The following is a 19,868-nucleotide window of genomic DNA, read 5'->3' as shown; positions in this document are numbered from 1 at the left end:
ATATTGTGACATGTTGCGCAAAGGAGAACCCCCCCCCACTAGCAGTGACGCGGCGGGGGAGTCAGCGCGCCCCTCCCCCTCCTCCGCACGGTAACGTAACGGTGACGCAACAGGATTGCGAGAGACGACGGTGGTAACAGCGGTTACTACCGCTAGCGTTACTAGCAACACAGCGCCAGGCAACAAGGGTGCTTATTACGTGGCCGTTTTCTGTATGGTCCGATCGAGGCTACATGAGGCGCAGCGAAGGCTATTCACAGTTAGTCCTGGAGCTACCTACGAGTCAGTCCTCGAGCTACCTCCGAGTTAGTTCCGAGTTAGCCAGCAACCAGTCAGTTGTATTGTGGCATTTGGAGTGTACTATTTGTGATACTGCAGATAGCAGTAATCGTAAATCTGTAATTTGGGTGATTGTAAGTGCGAATGTGAAATAAAATTCGCTATATAAAATACGGCGTGAAGTTATTTGTCGCGTTATACGCCCAATACGTGACAATATTTTAGGGGCACGCGGTAGCATAGTTTGTTTAGGCACTATGCTACAAGTCGGAAGGTCGCGGGTTCAGTTCCCGATGAGGTCATTGGGTTTTTTCAATTGCCCTAATCCTTCCAGCCGCACTATGGCCCTGGGATCGACTCATCCTCTAACAGAAATGAGTACCATTTAAAGTGTGGAGATCAGAGATGACTCTATCATTACTTGTAGTAACGTACTGTATTTATGTGTTCAATAAATTAAATCTTCAGTCAAACCCCTCAGTTATCGCACCTCAAATACGTGACAATATTGTGACGCGTTACCTTACGTCCATCACCGCGACAACCGCTATAATCGGAACGGACACTTCCACGGCAACGAATACGTGGAAATTGGGGAGTTCCCGCAGCGACAAATCGTAGCAACGAATTTTCTTTGAGTAACAACTGTTGAGACGAAACACGTTACCGGTGTATTATATAAAGAGCGTTCCCGAAGCAACTGATTGCTGAACAGCGGCAACGGAACCGTGAGAAATGGTGTCCGTTATCCAGCCCGCTTTTCAGCGCTCTCTACGGCATGTACACTGAAAGAACTGCAGGACGTCTTGAAGGTGAATGCACAGGCAGGACAAAATGAAGCAATGAACAAAACCTCATAGGAATCAACGGCCCAGGATGACGACTTCCAGGAAGTAAAAGAGACGTAAGAGGCATATTTCTAATGATGCCTCAGAGACGACCAAATCAATCCCAACATCCACAGCTGCCAAGCAGACTCCAAAAGCAGTGCCAACTCGCAACTTCTTCGCACCCCTCAGAGCTAATGACATGGACACGGAGACAACTGGAACAGAGAACACGGAGCAGGAGGCTCCCAGAAAATCAGGTAGGCCGCCACCAATAGTGTGACTTCTACCACAAACCTAATTCGACTCCAAAGCGATCTAAAAGAACACGTCAAAGGAGAGTACGAATTCCGAAACACACGAAATGGAACCCGTATTATAACAAAAGAAATGACAGACTATTCAGCCATGAAATCGTACATGGAGAAAAATAATCTCCAGTATTTCACCTTCTCTCCAAATTCTGAAGAGCCTATCAAAACAGTAATCCGCCACCTTCCCCCAGACACGCCAGCAGAAGATATTTCCAACAGTCTTGAGGGCTTAGGCTTCAACTTCATAAACGTGAGGCAGTTGCCGACCAATCGAAGAGCATCAAATGGACAGACCTACGTGGAAACCCTACCGATCTTCGTTGTTACCTTAACGAGAAACGTAAAATCTCAAGAGATATTCAAGCTGAATATCCTTAACCATATAATTATTAAGGTAGAATCATACAGAGCTCAAACTGGCCTTACACAGTGCTACAATTGCCAAAACTTTGGCTGCTAGAGTTCATAGGCCGCTCAGAATCATAGCATTTAATGCAAATGGCATTACCTCCACCGTGACCCTGCGAGTCGTAGGTGGCGACGAAAAGGGAAGTCTCAAATCTGAGACAGTAAAATATGGTCTCGAGTCTCAAAGGACTCGGACCCGAGAAAGACTGGATTGAGTAATAGAATATTGAGTATTAAGTATTGGAGTATTGAGCGTTGAGTATAGAGAAAGAGACAATCTTGGGATAGCCGCCGCCAGAGACAGTTGAGATCCAACCACGGCCAAGGATAGTTGAGACGTCGCATTGGAGTACTGGACCAGAAGTCAAGTGGCACTGCAAGCGATAATAATTGTACGGTGTGTAAGTGTGAGTGTCCAATAAAGATTCGCTAAATCCGAGACTCACGTGAAGTTATCTGTCGCGATCAATCCAGAACAAGTGCCTGTGGTTCAGTCGGCATTGCAGGCTTGATCTGTGCCTATAACAAATCTCAAAGTTGTTATCGCTTACGAATATTCTGAGCGTAATCTCGATTTGTTGTAGCAGTTAGATCAACGGGGGGGGGGGTTGTCTGTGGAAACTGCAGCTAGATGTGGGTATTCTTTTTCCGAAGATTTCAACCATTATTTCATTTGGGACCATTCAGAATAATACGATCCCATGTTAATGAACGCGTTTACAACATATGAATGAGGAGAATGTGATTAATGCTGATAATTTCGAAATTAATCGCTATTAATGGAAGATTTGAAGTTTTACGGAATTCTTCTATGTTAATGGAATTCACAAGTTGTCTTTCAGTATCAATTTTGTATCTTAGATCCCCTAACCGAAGTGCCAACCTCAGCTTGATTTAATTTGGTACCATGTATTGATCCATGTTAATTACCATGTTCGATTAGGTTTACTTGTACATACAGCAAACGGACAAGGGGTACATAGGCTCTTCTTGCTCTCAAGGAGGAGGCTTAGCCCGACTCTCGAATGGAAAAAAAAGAAAGAAAAACGACTAGTTAACGCAGATTCGAAGTGAAACAGGAAGGACCCCCACAGAGTTTTGTTCTTAGAAATTTACACGAAATGTTGCTTGTCGGAAACCTTTGAGAATACGATATGTGACAGTTTTGAACATCGTAACTTAAAAGTGGATTGGCCCAGACCCCAAGCCAAGCTTAGCATTTATCAAGCTACTGTCAGAAAGTACGTTAAGTCTTAAGAGTCCAAATCCCCTGTAATCCTTAAACGGATTGGAGGAATAATGAATGAGCTTACTCTTATTTTTCAGAAGTGACCAATCCTCGATATTTAGGGAGTTGACTTGTGGACCGAGAGGAAACAGTCAGGACTCCGAGTTTTGAGAAGTCATTCTGCTAAGTTAGTCGTTTTCCGACTCAAGAACCATCCGGTAGCAAAATCTGCATCCCTCTTAAATGTGTAATAAATTATGTAAAATATGTGGACATACTACGCTTAAAGTGTTCAAAAGTATAAGTTGTGTGTCATAAAGTGTGATACCCAACTTAGTAAGCAAGTGTAACCAAGTGTTTCGAAGGAAGTCATCATCCACAAAGTAGGAGTAAAGTATCTTGTGGAACAATGTGTGTGTGTGTGCTATCAGAGGAGTTCCCCACTCCCCTTTTTAAGCGAGACCCTGCCAAACGACCTTGAGAACAAACTCTTAGCTCTACAGAAGAATTAGCTACCCACCACAGCATCCCCTTATCAATCCTTCAACCCTTTCGTAAACTGTAAACTGATAGTGTCAGTTTACTGGCGCCCAAACTAAACATATTGTGACATGTTGCGCAAAGGAGAACCCCCCCCACCAGCAGTGACGCGGTGGGTGAGTCAGCGCTCCCCTCCCCCTCCTCCGCACGGTAACGTAACGGTGACGCAACAGGATTGTTACGGTAGTAACAGCGGTTACTACCGCTAGCGTTGCTAGCAACACAGCGCCAGGCAACAAGGGTGCTTATTACGTGGCCGTTACGTGCAGCTGGGGAGGTAGGGGTCAACATGTCACAATATTATACTAAAGATCAGAGGTGTGTAAATATGATAAGTGGAGCAGGATAAAGCCAGCTGCAGCCCAGCAGCCAGAGCCCGATGACGACAGTTAATGTAAGTGGACAGACAAGGACGACGGAAAAGGAAATTGGCAGCAACGTTAGGGGCTAGAAGTGTTAGTGAGACGGTTACAATATTAAATTGGGGACAAACGTAAGGGCACGACGGTTAAGATCCAAACCCATCAATAACAGACTTTGTAACCGGTTAGCTTGTGAGCGAACTATAGGCAACGTAGTTGTGTAACGGTTAACCTTAAATCCTGTCATTGGGATGCTGTGTTGCTAGCTTAGCTAAAACGAAGGACAGGTATATATAAATTTGTTTTCGAAAACAAAAATTTTCAAAAATGATCCTTGGAGGCATCAGCCCCGCTTAGTGCATTAAACGGCAAGCTCTTTCTGTTATTTATTATGAAATCGTATAGGGGAATTTCGGAGTAACACGACGCGTTTGTAACCTCGGCAAGAAGTGGAGATAAATGGTCAGTTTCAGGCTCCAGCCGCTTTTCATTAGAAAGAACCCTCAGTTCCCATTGGATATGAGGGTGTGTAGGAGCCGGTCCGGATGTTCTGGGGAAGAAAATAGTCACGTTCCATGTCGCAAATCGAATCCAACTTCTTCGTAGTTCAGCACGTAGCTACTGTGCTGTCCCGAAACATTATTACAGCCCGAAGGGCCCCGGCCCCTGTAGCAATAGTGCTGTCCCGAAACATTATTACAGCCCAAAGGGCCCCCGCCCCTGTAGCAATAGTGCTGTCCCGAACATTTATTATAGCTCGTATGCCCCCCTCGTAGCGATTTTGCTCTCACGAACCATTATTACAGCCAGAAGCTCTCCCCCCCCCTTTAGGGACTGTGCTTTCCCCAACCATTATAAGTTCACGTTGTTTTTCTAAGAAGTGTAATCTAATAATCTATCCTTTTTTTTTTTTATTGAAGTTATGGGGACCCTTGTTTTTTAGTTTCCCACCTGAAATGTTAATATTTTTGTTTACTTTTTAATGCCCAGTATATCTCCTAGCACTGCTTTGACATTCAATTCTATTTTCGAGTATATTGACTTACCTTGGAAATGTTTGCTCTTTCAATATTCTTGAGCTAGTTCGTCTGACAAGTCACACCAGACACTAGAACCTTCACTTTTCCGCATACACACATAACTGCTTTAGTAGCCAGTAAAATTTTTTTATGCAAACTCTCCTTGACTCAAGACACGTTTCAGTATGCGATTTCAGATACACGGTTAACGTAGGATTGACAACGGTTCTTAAAACTGAAGCCATGTCAGTTTTCTAATGCTTGATTCTGAACAACCATTCTGTATTGTTGGTGTATTGAAATTTGTTTTACATTTTATTTACTTTAAAAACTTTTTAAATTTTAAATGTTATAAATAAGTGCAGTGTAAGAGATACGTGAGTGTATACACCTGATGATGGGCGTTTGCGGCCGAAACATGTAGTGTATAGAGAGGAACAAAACAAAAGACCTATAAATATAGTTTGCACTTAGGACGGAGTTATGTCATATATTATTTACTTTAATTGAATTTATTTTCGATAAAGCCTGCCATATTTATTTTACGAGAATTTAAGTAATAGAATTCTTAGAATATAGTTACTGCTTATGTCTTATTACTTAATCTAGTAGTATTGTATTATGTTTATTTGAATATAATACACTTACAGTGACGAAGGTTGAATTAAATTATTTTATTCTGCTCCCGTCGGCCTCAGGAAGATCAAATTAAAATCCTTCAATGACAGTCACTCTTCATATTAGGAAGAAAAATCACTTAAGTTCGTTAGATCACAAAACAATTATAATCGAATCTGCCTGTTCAGTGAAAGAACACTTTGCCCTGAAGATGACCGAGAAGCCACCACAGGCACACGCAGGATGTGCACAGGATAACAGTCAAAGTCGATCTATCGCTTTTGCTTCCGTTTTGTGTGATTACATACATGCCCCTGGCGACTTTCTTGTGTGCTTAGTGATGCTTGTGGAGACAGACATGTTTGACGTACAAGTGAAAAGCGGATACTTGGACTATGATCAGGGAAATATAAGGCTGCACGTGTGGCTGATGAACAAGACTGTAATTTGCTTACGAACCTAACGCCGGAGGAGAGGTGGCCAGATGATTGTGAAATATGGAGAGAGGAGAATACTTTTTTTTACACCGATGACATTAAAGTGATTGCCTTCTTAATTTAAGGTCAACGAAGTCACGTGAATGTGTTATGAGTAGTTCGAAGTTTTTGCAAGAACATATGCGTATTTACGGGATAACAGAATAGTGATTGCAGTGATCATTTAAAAAAATTTGAAACTATCCCTGTAACCGGCCGTGGAATCTCACAGAATTTGAGATGTCGAAGCTCCCACATTTTCTAGAAAATCGGCTCACAGATGGCGGTGAGTTTGTAGGCCTTACGCACCGGCCACCCTTTACACCCACGAAGATACCTGGTACTCATTTCTGTTAGAGGTTGAGTCTACCCCAGGGCCATAGTGCGGCTGGAAGTTTTAGGTAAACTGAAAAAAATCCAATGACCGTATCGGCAATCGAACCCGCTACCTTCCGGCTTGTACCATTTAATGCTAACAAAGCGAAGCTTTAAAAAGTTTGCTTAAAGTAAAAGGAGGCTCGAGTACTTGTACAGAGGTGAGCTTCTTGATATTGGGTCAAACTGCATTACTGTACAAAATATTTTGGTTAAAGAATTTGTTTATGTCCATGAAGGCAAGTTTCATAATTTGCAGAAGGATTTGAGAGAGTTTTAATGGAAGCTACATGTTTTTCAATTGGTAACATCCCAAAAGTTACCATCAGCAAGGAAGGTATATACCAGCTTGCTCTTTCGTGTAGCTGCCATTTAAAAAATAATTTCTTGTAATGGACTTCATTTCTCCTATTCTTGTTGTTGTTGCTGTTATTATTATTATTATTATTATTATTATTATTATCAGTCTTTAACATTGTGTACTGTTTTGATTTCTAAAAAAAAATTACGTGTTTAACGAAACGTAGCTAAATGAACCATTTTCCAGTCAAAAATTTGTTCCTGAAATATATATTCTGTATCGTTCTGATAAGAGACTGCTGCACAAAATTGGGTGGTGGAGACGCTTTGATTGCAGTTTCTGAAGGAGTTTCTGACATTAAACGTAAACATGACTTAGATTGTTTTTAACCATGTGTATGGGTAAAAATTGCTGTAACTGATAGTCGTAACTTGCACGTAAGAAATCACTCTCTCTCTCTCCTGATGTACACGCTGATATTGTGACGCGACGCCTGAAAGCCGCGATCCCCCACCTGCTGAGCCGAGCTTCGCGTAGCAGTTTCCTAGGTGATGGACACCGGACCGCTGTAGTTCCCGCGACAACCAACATGCTGGAGACCGTTGCATGGAAAACGCGAAACAGAACCCTTCAACAGGGTGTCTTGTAGACCGTCCGACTGTAGAATATAACAGACGGAGCGGGCAGAAGACTGAGACTGTGAGCAGAAGCAGAGGCGAGAGGAAACCAGCAGAGCTGGGAGCTGAGACCCAGAAGACAGATGACAACAGGCGATAAGATGCTGGACAGAAGATGACAGACCAGTCGGGTTGCACCGTGTGGAAGACTTGATTGTTTAGTAATTTTAATGGTAACCGTAATCAACTAATCCAATAAATCGCTTCGTCTAATCCGGTACCCATTAACTCCTTGTCGTGTTACCAGGATACATGACCGTATTACTAAAAAATACTTAAGCTTTCTAGAAAATATATTAGATGCCTTCAAGTATCATGTTTTTTTTTACTGGNTCAACTACAGATGTTATGTAGCGTAGAAAGAAACACGTGCATAGATTATATATTTAGAGATCGTCGAAAAATTAGTCACTGCCTTCTTCAGACACGCCATGCTGAGATGTAGCAGCACACACCTCAACAAGGACGGCTAGAAGTTTTGTTTTTAAACTTTATTATTATTATTATTATTATTATTATTATTATTATTATCATAATCATCATCATCATCATGATCATTAGCGTTATTAACGCTGTACTGGCTATGTCAGTTGCAGCAGTAACGTGGCCAACTTATGGAGGTTTCTATTTGTACACTTTTATAAGAGACCTGAACTGACAGAAGAAATGAGAATTATAAGTGAATTGAAGTTTGGTGCTGTGACGGGAAGAATATTAAATGCTGGTACAGCTGGTAGAGAGAATACATATTACTGGGATGAAACGAGAATGATTACTGCCGAAGAAGTATGATAAAACAGTGTCGAAGCACAGCGACACCAAGTGATTCCAAGGATCGTCAAAACTGAATAATAAAGGCAGAAGCTAAATCCGTGTCACTCAGCTCCCGACTATTTTACGGAATCGGGAAGTTCATTAGCGTGTTCATAAGAATCCATTACTAGTTACTAACCTGAGCCAGATTAATCCAGTCCATGTCACCCTATCCTATTTCTTTAAGATCAATTATAAGGTTATCCCCCTACCCACGTCTAGGTCTTCATAATACTCTCTTTCTGTCCTGGTGTCTCACTAAAACCCGGTATGCATTCTTCTTTGCCTCCATGCGTGCTATACTTCCTGCCCATCTCCTTCTTGATTTAATCATTCTAATTACGTTTGCTGAAAAGGACAAATTATGAAGTTCCTCATTATGCAGTTTTTCCCAACCTCCTGTCACTTTATCTCCCTTCGGCACAAACATTCTCTTCAAAAACCTGTTCTCAGACATTCTTTCCTAAATATCAGAAACCAAGTTTCACGCTCAAGATATACACCAAGGAATATGATAGTTATCTAGTTGATTGTAGTGTGTATATGCATAGAAATAAAAATCACAATATCGGATTCGTGTATTCTGTCATCTCAACGTCGATGCAAGGCGGAAATAGTAGGTGTGTACCTGTCTAAGTTACTGCCATCCTACTATGAAACATACCTAAATCTTGAAGGAAACCGTTTTAGCGCAGTTCAGTAGGTTCTGACATAGAGAAATCGAGCAGAGTGTTGTAGGAGTCCTGCATTCGAGACGCGCCGTGTTCGAATCTCATGCAGATCTCCGGCTAATATTTTCATGACCTTAACTAGGTCATCACTGGCGGTTGGTGGGCTAATACCTTAAAGCAGATAAAGATTATTTCCTTTCAGATCCTTACCTACTTAATCTTCCCAACGTATTCGATTACGTGCAGCATGCCATTAACTCGCTAAATATGTAAGTCGTCAAAAAGCAATAAACTATTTTCAGTTTACTACGGACTTGTTACGGTGTCGTCACAAGATGTTTTGTGATGATTCATCAACATTCGATAGAAGGGACGATTCATGCATGGGGGGAATTTTACAGGTAGGTTAGAAGGTGAAAGAAAGTTCAAGGTACGTGCTGTTACGCACGTCAAACAGACTGGCGTTCTTCAATATCTGAAGGTTCAGTGTTGACGCGCTCACACGTCTACTGGAACCCAATTAAAATGTATAAATCCGTAATTACTGAATATTATCTTAAAATTGTCGTGTGTAGTCTGCGATTTGAAATACCCAAACAAGGAGATGTGTCAGAACCCTGACGCCTGTTTTGCTTCAAATGCTGCAGTCTGTTTGGAGCAGTAGCAATAGACTTCAATGTTTCGGTTCTGTGTACTTTGTAATTTCATCTAATATAGATTTAATTTAAGAACCGGGATAGCGCAGTCGATATAGCGACTGCGCTACAGGCTGGACGACCAAGGGGTCGGAGTTCTAGTCCTGGTGGGGGTAAGAAATTTCACTTCTCCATGTTGTCCATGTAGGATCTTGGGCCCACCAAACCTCCTATCTAATGGGTGCTGGGGGCGCTTTCCCCGGAGGTAAGGCGGCAGGGACGTGAAGCTGACCATTCACCTCCAGCTAGTGCCAAGGTCAAGGGAATGTGGATCTACACATCCATTCCTCCATACGCCTTCATGGCGTACTGCGTAATTAATTAAGCAGAGGGACAACTTTACTTTACTTTTATAGATTTAGGTTATTTTAAATTCGTTCGACATAACGTGAAACTCTTTCTTCCGGCGTCACCATGCTTGTAATTATATGTAACAAGGTGTGTACAAAACATGTATATATATTTACGACCTTCTATAACTGTCCTCTTAGTGCCCTTACGTTGGTCTCCATTTTTATCCGCCGCTTCTTGTTGCTGTCTGGTTCAGGGTAGGGTGTGGGATTACTCTGAATTTGAATTTGTATGGGCGCCAGTGGACTTGGGTGAAATCCACGAATTTGGAACGGGGAAGACAAAGGTGGGGATATGGATATGCGGGCGTTTGGGGTTCCGACTGCTCAGACGGCAGGACGAGATTCTGTCTCAGGGCGACTTCTGGGCCTTGCTCACACAAGGGGAGAGAGAACACTTCACCAACACTGTTGCTCTTTATTGTAGATGTGAACTAGAATTACACATTACAAGGCTGCAGCACTTTGAATTTGTGCACCGCACTCGGCCAACACCGATTTAACTTCCGGTTGGTTACCTCTGTTACTCACTTTTGGCTACTCACTCCTGTTACTCACTGTCAATGACTCACTGCTCTGGAGAGGAAGAAGTTCTGACGGTTCCTGGAACGCCCGGTTTCCTCTCCTCTGAAATTTTGCTGATTGGCTGAACCTAAAATTTGGGTGTTTCTCTCATTTGCATTCAGCCAATCCCTAACAAGATCCATGTTAATTTGGGCCTAAGTACCACACGGTCCCTCTGACAGCTCTCAAATAAATGAAGGTACGCTAACGATTGCTCGGTACGCCCCTCCGAAAATTATTGCGACTCGTATCTGTCAAGTCTCGAATTTTCAAAAACTCGCACCGTCGAAGTTAAGCATTGAAATTCCCAGAAAACACAGCGGGATACTTCCTGCTCCGTTCTGGGTTTTCAAGTGACCTGCAGCTTGCGTGTCCCTCAGAAAGACCAGATGTCGTCCTTGGCGTCTGCTGGTGCTGTTGTTAATTCTGTATCATGTTATGTTAACAGTAACACAGTTCGTTTACATGTAGTACATTGTAATTAAGAATGTAAATGAAAAACATTGCTGAGGTTTCTGCATGGTGCGTTTACACTTCTCTACATAATCACGCGTGCTTCTTCAACCATCGAAATGAAAGGTAATGAGAAATGTCTACTTTGTGCGGCCAATAATTCATTGTTTTGCTCTCAGTAAAAAAGCAATGTTAATAAGACGTGCGTACTTTGCGAGAACCTAAATCCACACAACTTTTTATAGCCCTGCTTCATTTTGATATTAGCTTTACCACCTCAGAATTGAGAAAGGGTAGTATGTTGGTATTTTTGATCTGGGAAAAATAGTACAAAGATGGGGTTAATTCTAGTGCCAGGTTCTTCCACGAACATCCGTCGTTAATTAAATATTTAGTAAGGGGGACAGGCACAAGGACATGAGGATATCTCAAGCATTAGTAAGCTAGAATCTATAAGCTTGCAGAAAATACATGGAACATGAAAAAAATCCGCGCAGTGCACAAGGCACGTCTACAATTTGTGTCGAATTCATGCAGCGTGCAGCCCTGGCGCATGCATTTTACCTCTCATTTTATTATTGTGACACCACGAAGAAGTTTCAGGGTATCTGAATATGAATTTGATATGAAAGGATTCTGGGGTTTGATTCCCGACGTGGGAAAAAGATTTATTTTTTACTCCACGGCGTCTAGACCGGTACTAGGGCCCATTCAGTCCCCTCTCCAATGGGTACTGCGGGTTGTTTCCACGGGTATAAAGGTGTCAGGGTGAGAACCTTACTGCTCAGGGAACAGTTACATGACTTCCAGAGTCGTGAACCGGAACCGGAACCCGGAACCAAATATAACTGTGCTGGCTAGGACTAGCAACAATTTACCCAAACCCGAACCTGCTGTTCACCTCTATTTTATGCCGAGGTCAAGAATGGTGGAGTTATACCTTCGTTATCCCATACGCCTTCACGGTGTGGCAGAAGGTAAAATTATTCCTGTGCTTAATTAATTAAGCACTAAGCCATAAATACATTTTGGGGAGTGTAGGTGTAGCTTCAGCATTCTTGACTGCTTGTACCGGTTCTCACGGTCTCTTCGATTGCGGATTTCTTATTTTTCCTTCTACCCAGAAGATGGAGGCGATACGTTCCTCCGAAACGTCGGTTAATACATCTACACGGTGCCACATCCCAGAAGACTGCTTTCTTCTGTTGCGTAGATGTTCCCCTTGAGTACACCTTCTCTTGCAAGTAATAAATAAAAAGACAACGGGTGAAAAACTTGTTCTTGCTAGGAAGCATTTCAAGAATCACATTTTTTTTGTTTGTTTGACGCACTGTTTGCATCATAGCACAAAAAATGATGCTGGAAAGTAACTACACGTATTATAACATTCTCTTACGGCTGGTTTAAGGTGACTGCAGTCATTAGCAGGGCCCGGATTTTGATGACATGCCATCTCTTTTTCCTTGTATCCTATGCGATATGTAAATCTCGTATATGAGCTGCTGGTTACAGAAATGTAAATTTTATAGGTTTTTTTTTCATTTTTTTTTGACATTTTTAGGCTTAAGGTCATTTTTTCATTTTGGGGGTAAATTTTTGGACTTTTAAGGGTATTTCTTGTCATTTTTAGCCATTTTAGGGAACTTTTCTTCATACGTTTTCTGAAATATGAATAACATGGAAGCGAAGTGTTCGTTCTTTTCTCCTTAGGTCATTTTTCTGGATTTTTCGGTCATTTTTTGAATATTTTCAGGACATCAAAATCCGGGCCCTGCATATTACATTTTTGGGTCATATTTTGGTCATTTTTATGGATTTTTTTCGGTCATTTTATAGGTCATTTTTTAAATATTTTCAGGTCATCAAAACCCGGGCCCTGGTCATTAGTAATGTTTACTGCTGTTTAAAATAACATACTGTTCTTAGATACAATGATTAATTTTGATAATATTAATAACGTTTTATTTATCTACATGCTGATCTTAACAGTCAGGGGCCAATTACGGGGTCAGTTGGGCTCAATAGACAGAGCTAGTCTCTGTCTCCGGGCACCGGGTAGCGATTAGTTCTATCGACCTTATCTATTAATTCCGGAGATTCTACTCAATTCAATTCCTCTAGTGCCAAGTTCATATCCCGGCAGGATGGCGTCCGAAACTCGCCCTTCACTTCTTCACTACGGATTTTACTATTCTTCGCGAATCGAAGTCAAAGTCAATTGCGACTGACGGACAGTCAGTCAGTCAGTCTTGGTGTCGAGCCCGGTCTGGGGCTCATGACCAGACATTTATTACTATTTGGCAGTTACGGTCTTGTTATTGAGAAGCGCCATCTCTGACGAGAGGACGGGTCTGTCTTTTGTAAGAGACATTGTCTGCATTAGTAAGTCGTTTATCATAATGTAAAGGATATTTACACTTTACGTGTTAAACATGTTAATAAATATATATAAATATATACAGGGCCTCTGTCAGTCCAGGCTCAGTCAGCAGATTATGCCCTAGTTATAGTAGCTTCCGCTACAACGGCAGTCTAGTCACTTGAACCGCCGTATGCTTGACCGCCGCCAAGTTTAAGCCCCTTATATTTCCTGTGTCGGGCTTCAACTTGTCCAATGTTGCGAACATCTTCATTATCGTGACTTTGTATGACTTCTGCTTGTTGCCTGCGTAGTCTTGTTATATAATCGTATACGTACAGCACTCTGAAAGCCATGTATAAACCGTGAACCAATGCACCTTGGAAAATTTCCAGTGGTGCGGAGAACCTTGATTTGCAGGAGCTGCAATTTTATTAGATGGCTATCTGCTGCGAATTCCCAGGTGAGACTAGCCCAATTCATTGCAGATATAAAGAGAGTTTTATGGAAGTTCACTTTAATGTTAGCGCTTAATCGCTTACTTTTGGAAAGGGAATACAATCTAATAAATGTTCTGAAGGCCTTGGCTTCGATCATTTCTATGCGCAATCTCCATGTAACCCTCCTATCGAAGATTACACCAAGATATTTTACACTATTTACAAATGTAATGTTTCTTCCATTCAGTGTAAGATGAGACACAGGTGGACGACGACTGCGTGAAAAGTAGATCCTCTGAGTCTTATCTTCATTAATTTTTATATTCCAGCGCTCACACCAGGTCTCCATTGAGCTGAGACCGCGCTGGAGTTTTCTAATAACAAAACCCTCCTTGCGATGTACTGTTCTCTACTTCCGAACACTTCTTTATAGCCACTTTGCATGGACCCCACGGAAAACAGCCTCTATTATTAAGGAGGCTTGTTTATTGATTCGTTGCCTAGCAATGGACGTCCTATTCTTACGCGCGTTGGCTCGCGCGGGAATGTGTTTACCGAGTCGATGCCTAGAAATGGGTATACACGTCACAATATACTAGTATATGTACACACACACAGAAATATATATCATATATTATCAGCTAACCGTCAGTGAACTCGTTCCATATTGCAGTCCTGTATGTTATCTGTATAATGTATAATCGCCTAAGAATATCCGACTGTGTGTATGTTAAATTGTTTTCACGCTGTGCTACTTATCGAGTACGTAACACGGGTGGCAGCTGTTTGATCTAAACTATGGAATATAAAGGAAAACATATAACATATTTCGCTATTTTATGGAAGAAAGGGGGAACGAGCTAAAGGTATGAAAAGGGTAAAGGATGTGAAGGGAAGTGAGTAAGGATATAACTACGAAAGAAATTAGGTCTTCTTTTCCAGGTGGAACAATTTCGAACGTAGATTTTAAGCGAAATCCACTATGACGTGAGAACGGTATAACATACACATACGGACAGTCAGAAAGCACACACGTATATAGTCATAAATCATCTCCCATCATGTATTATGGATTCAGTTTGTCCATAAATATTATTTCATTGCCAACTTAAACTTCGTAGAAGTTAATATGATTGTAGCAAAAAATGTCCATTGCTTACAGAATAAGTAAGTAAATATAGCTGGAAGTATTCGTAATTTTAAGTATTGGTATGTGGAAAAAAGTTTTCCTTGAAGAAAGCAGCCTTCTGGGATTTGGCACCGTGTATATGTGGTGTTAACCGACGTCTGCTTTAACCGGTTCTCACGGTCTCTTCGCTTGCAGATTTCTTATATTTTTTCTTCTACCCTGAAGATGGAGGCGATACGTTCCTCCGAAACGTCGGTTAACACCACATATACACGGTGTCAAATCTCATAAGACTGCTTTCTTCATAGTCACCGCCGTGAAAGCCTCAAATCTTACAAGTTTTTCCTTCTTCGTCTTTGAAAGTTTTAGTTACTGGACAACCACGCATGTAAATAAAATTTATATGTTGTAATAATTACGATGACGTGTAGTGAAACGATGTCATCCAAGTTCAAAGAGCTGTTAAAGAATAATATATAGACTCCTACTGCAAAACAGAGGAAGGATCTGTTGATCTGAACGAAATATAAATTATGCACTTGTCCTGCCACATAAGGTCTTGAATGAGGCCAAACTTCATGGCTATGCAATAGATCATAAACATAAGACATTTCATATCTCGCTACCACAGAGATTAAATGTTGTTTTCTGCCAAAGCACAATCCAGTAAACTGCTACATTTGTTTCCGTCTTCATCCTAGCTTCGTACATGTCCAACCTCCTATGATTCAGCCCTTAATAATAAGTAGGACTACCTGCCTGTTCAGATGGTGGGAAAGCCAGAAGGAAAGACAACACAGGGAAGACCAAGGCGTAGGTGTGTGGACAATATTAGAATGGATCTTAGAGAGATAGGATGGGATGGTATGAATTGGATAAATCTTGCTCAGGATAGGGACCAGTGGAGGGCTCTTGTGAACACGGTGATGAACCTTCGGATTCCATAAAATGCTGGGAAATTCTTGAGTAGCTGCAGAATTGGCGGCTCCTCAAGAACGGCTCCGCTCCATGAGTAAGTAAGTAAGTACCTGTCTGTTCATATATGGCCTATGTTCCTTATTTTGTAATATGCTGAACTGCTTACTTCATTGAACCAGCTGTCTCAAATAGTAACCATTTTGTTTTCCCCTCAAATGAAGTGACCATCCAGACCAAGCTTGTAAAATTAATGGTTTATAGAAATTCTGTATGCGTATATGTGTGTATGGAAAGCAGACGTGGCAGCAAGAAGATTTGTCTTACTGTCTTCTGAGATGTGATGCCTTTTAGTCTGGTAGAGAGTTAAACACATGTTTGGAGAAACGTGCAGCCTTCATCTTCAAGGTAGCTTCTACAACGGAGCTACAGACAGCATGTGCCTGTTGTCTCCACATTTCTGAAGACAGTAATTTTCATAGTCTCACGTAGCAAGCTGTCCAAAGTGGTGACTCTTCTTCCTATATTCGGGACATGCTTGGTTCGAATCTCGATCGCAATATCGACTATCTTGCCTGAGCCTTTTGTGGATTTCCTCAGTCCCCCCAAGCAAATCCCAATGTCAACCTCACAGTATTTCCAATTCACTGTTCATTAACATCTAGCATTTCGGCGCTATATGTCTGAGCTACAGAGAGCGTCGTTAAATAGACTATAATTAAATAAACGTAAAAGGCAAAATTTTTTCCTAGTTTTGCCTGTGGTTGTGTATGTCTGTGAAACTTGGTCTCTGACATTAAGGGAGGAACGTAGACTGAGGGTGTTTGAGAACAGGGTGTTGAGGAGAATATTTGGACCGAAGAGAGATGAAGTGACGGGAGGTTGGAGAAAACTGCATAGTGAGGAGCTTCATAACTTGTACTCTTCTCCAAGTATAATTAGAATGATCAAGTCAAGAAGGATGAGGTGGGCAGGGCATGTAGCACGAATGGGGGAGACGAGGAATGCGTAGTGGATATTGATGGGAAAGCCAGAAGGAAAGAGACCACAGGGAAGACCAAGGCGTAGGTGGGTGGACAATATTAGAACGGATCTTAGAGAGATAGGATGGGATGGTATGGATTGGATAGATCTGGCTCAGGATAGGGACTAGTGGAGGGCTCTTGTGAACACGGTAATGAACCTTCGGGTTCCATAAAATGCTGGGAAATTCTTGAGTAGCTGCAGAATTGGCGGCTCCTCCAGAAGGGCTCAGCTCCGTGAGTAAGTAGTTAGTTAGTTAGTTATTAGAGAGGGTGGGTTTCCCTATGCACTTAGACCTGTAGTGGTCCATTGTGCTTCCCTCTATGATTTCTACCAGCCTCTATATCCTACCGGTATTGGTGCTTACCATCAGTCCCGCCCAGCCAGCGAGACCGGCTCTACTGGCTGAGAAGTATCTATAATGCTTCCCCCATCTACCGGAGGTATTAGTGACTGCTGTTGGGCGGCAAACGTCCGCAATTTTGGCTCAGTGACCTCCTTTGGAGGTATGAGGTTCTTTTACGTGCCGTAAAGCTACGACACGGGACCCACGGCTTAAAGTCCCTTCCGGAGGACTTGTTCCCTGAATTTTTCCGCCCTTAAAAATTCGACGACCTCCGCCGAGTATTTGAACCCGCGTCCTACGAGTCATGAGGTGGGAACGTTACCTCTAGACTACGGAGGCCGCTGAGTAAGTAAGTAAGTAAGTAAACTTAATTAATTAAACAGCCACCCATAGAGAGGTATGATGAAGATGATGTACGAGTATAGCTCCACATTTCTTGACCTTGGCACTAGATGTAGGTGAGTGGTCAGCTTCACGCCCCGGGTGCTTTACTCCCGGGGAAAGAACCTCCAGTAAAATTGGATAGGAGGCTGCAGTGGGTCCCATAGCTACTCTGGAAGTCATAGAGAAGAGAGAAATTTCTTGGCTCTGCCGGGAATCTAAACCCAGTAGCTTGGCCGTTCAGCCCGTAGCCCATTGTTACACGGACTCAGCTGTCGTACTGCACAATAAGCAAATAGTGACTTCAGTGGGAACCCCAAGTCTCAGAAAGTCAGAATGTTTTTTTTATTGTATAATGTTTACAGTTGCTTCCAAGAACCTGAAGGTAGGTGGTCATTTCCGAGCAACCTTTGCCCCGTGAGTCCTCTGCCCCCATTATCTCTGGAGGTGAAGGCTATTCACTAGTGGCTACGGAAAGCGAGAGAATGAAGTACAGAGTGTTTCTAAATTATTGTCGGGGTTTCCGTTACCTATGTTTTTCAAATTGGAGAAATGAAATAAAACTGTTTATGGAATATAAAAGAGTAACTCAAAAAGTTTTATTATTTATAGAATAAACTTCTTGAGTTAAAATTACATATTCCATAAGCAGTTTTATTTCGTTGTTTCAGTCTTGAAAATTATAGACCACTTGCTGTCTGCTTCATGCTCTTTTCTTGCTCGATTTATTCTTCATCTATGAAAACGTTCCTCCGAAACGTCGGTTGTCAACGGATTACATGGCTTATATCCCAGAAGACCACTGCTGTGAGAACCTCAAACCCTAAATTCAAGCGTCCTTTCTCATGGACTATACGTATATATAATGCGATCTGGTCGGCAAAATTGAGCCAACATTTTTGAAGAAATTACAGCTTCCATAAGGGTAAACCATTCAAAAAAATAAGTATGAAACACTTACCGGAAGCAATGACACGAAATGCCCAGACACTGTGACACGAAGCGCGAATAATGTCGTAACTCTTAAAATAGTTTCATTTACATTGTTGCATATATAAGATAAAAGTTGTCCCTGTGTTTACAAAATTAAGCACTGCGCCATAAAGACGTATGGGGGAAAGGATGTACAGACCCAAGTTTTCTTGACCTCGGTAATAGTTGGAAGTTAGTGGTCACTTTCACGCTCCGGCCTCTTTACCCCCTGGGACTGAAACCCTGTTACCCATTGGATAGGAGGCTGGGTGGACCCCAGAGCCAGTCTGGATGACATTTGTTGCGTAGTACGTGTCCCAAAAAATTAGGTCACGATATGAAAAAGAGATCAGCAGGTACCCCGTTATTTTCACTTAAAAAGAATTGAAGGAGGAGTTATAAAATTTGCCGCCACTAAAATCGTGGAGCCTCAGGCGACTGCTTGCTTTGTGCTGTCGCAGCGTCGCTGCATAGAGCTGAGTGCGGCATTGAAATGAGCCCAACTCAGAAGTGAGTTTGAGGAACATTTTTTGGCAGAATAGAATGAAAAAACGAACCATTTTACACTTAAATGTACTTATTTTATTTTTCTGCTGACCTAACCTTCCAGCCGCACTATGGCTCTAGGGTCGACTCAGCCCCTAACAGTAAAAGTACGAGGAATCTCCCTGGGGGGTAAAGAGCGGACGGCGCATAAGGCTGGCAACCTCCCCGCCATCTGTGGCCGAGTGTCCAGAAGACATCGGCAGCCTCGACGTCTCACAACGCTATGGGCCTCCACGGCCTGCTACAGGGATAACTTAAACTTAATTGTTTGTCTGTTTATTTTCATTATTAACATTTCTTGAATATAAGCAATCACAAATATGCTTCGTTTATTGATCAGCCGTCGATAAAGATGAATTGACGTTATTTGTTAGTGCTAATTTATCTGCATTCAAGAAACTGAAATTCAAGAATTAATGTCTATTATTCTCCTTGTCCACAATAATTCACTATATTCTGTAATGGCGTCAACGTGACGTCAGAATTAGCACATCTTCATGGACTTCGTACTTGACGCTGATCAGTATTGGCCCTTATTTTATTTGGATGATTGTAAATAACCATGAACTTTATTTCTAATTTATTCTCGGTAATTTTTAATTTCAGAATCTTATATTTCGATATTGCTGGAACTTTATTCTGATCTGTAATATCGTATTCCATTGTCTGGGACGTGCAATACGGTGTTTATGTGGGAAGTTCTGGATTCTGGCAGGGCCAAGAGGTCTGGAGTTCTGACACTTACGGGCACTCATTAAATTAGCTCGGGTATAGGAAACCAGACGCG

General features: G+C 41.9%; 2 protein-coding genes across 2 annotated transcripts in view; one reads left to right on the top strand and one right to left on the bottom strand.

Annotated features, from left to right (window-relative positions):
* Nucleotides 1-5,881, bottom strand: part of LOC111861911 (ATP-binding cassette sub-family G member 1) — a 65,627-nt gene extending 59,746 nt beyond the window's left edge. The window contains exon 1 of the mRNA XM_023846870.2: nucleotides 5,626-5,881. The gene's annotated coding sequence lies outside the window, so the exon portion shown is untranslated. The remainder of the gene's footprint in view (nucleotides 1-5,625) is intronic.
* LOC111861910 (ATP-binding cassette sub-family G member 1) overlaps nucleotides 1-19,868 on the top strand; it is a 233,759-nt gene that overhangs the window by 47,521 nt on the left and 166,370 nt on the right. The gene's annotated exons all lie outside the window — the stretch shown is intronic.

Source organism: Cryptotermes secundus, unplaced genomic scaffold (assembly GCF_002891405.2).
Source record: "Cryptotermes secundus unplaced genomic scaffold, Csec_1.0 scaffold39, whole genome shotgun sequence".
Classification (NCBI taxonomy): Eukaryota; Metazoa; Arthropoda; class Insecta; order Blattodea; family Kalotermitidae; genus Cryptotermes; species Cryptotermes secundus.
The sequence above is the reverse complement of the archived record's forward strand: the minus strand, read 5'-3'. Positions and strand labels throughout refer to the sequence as shown.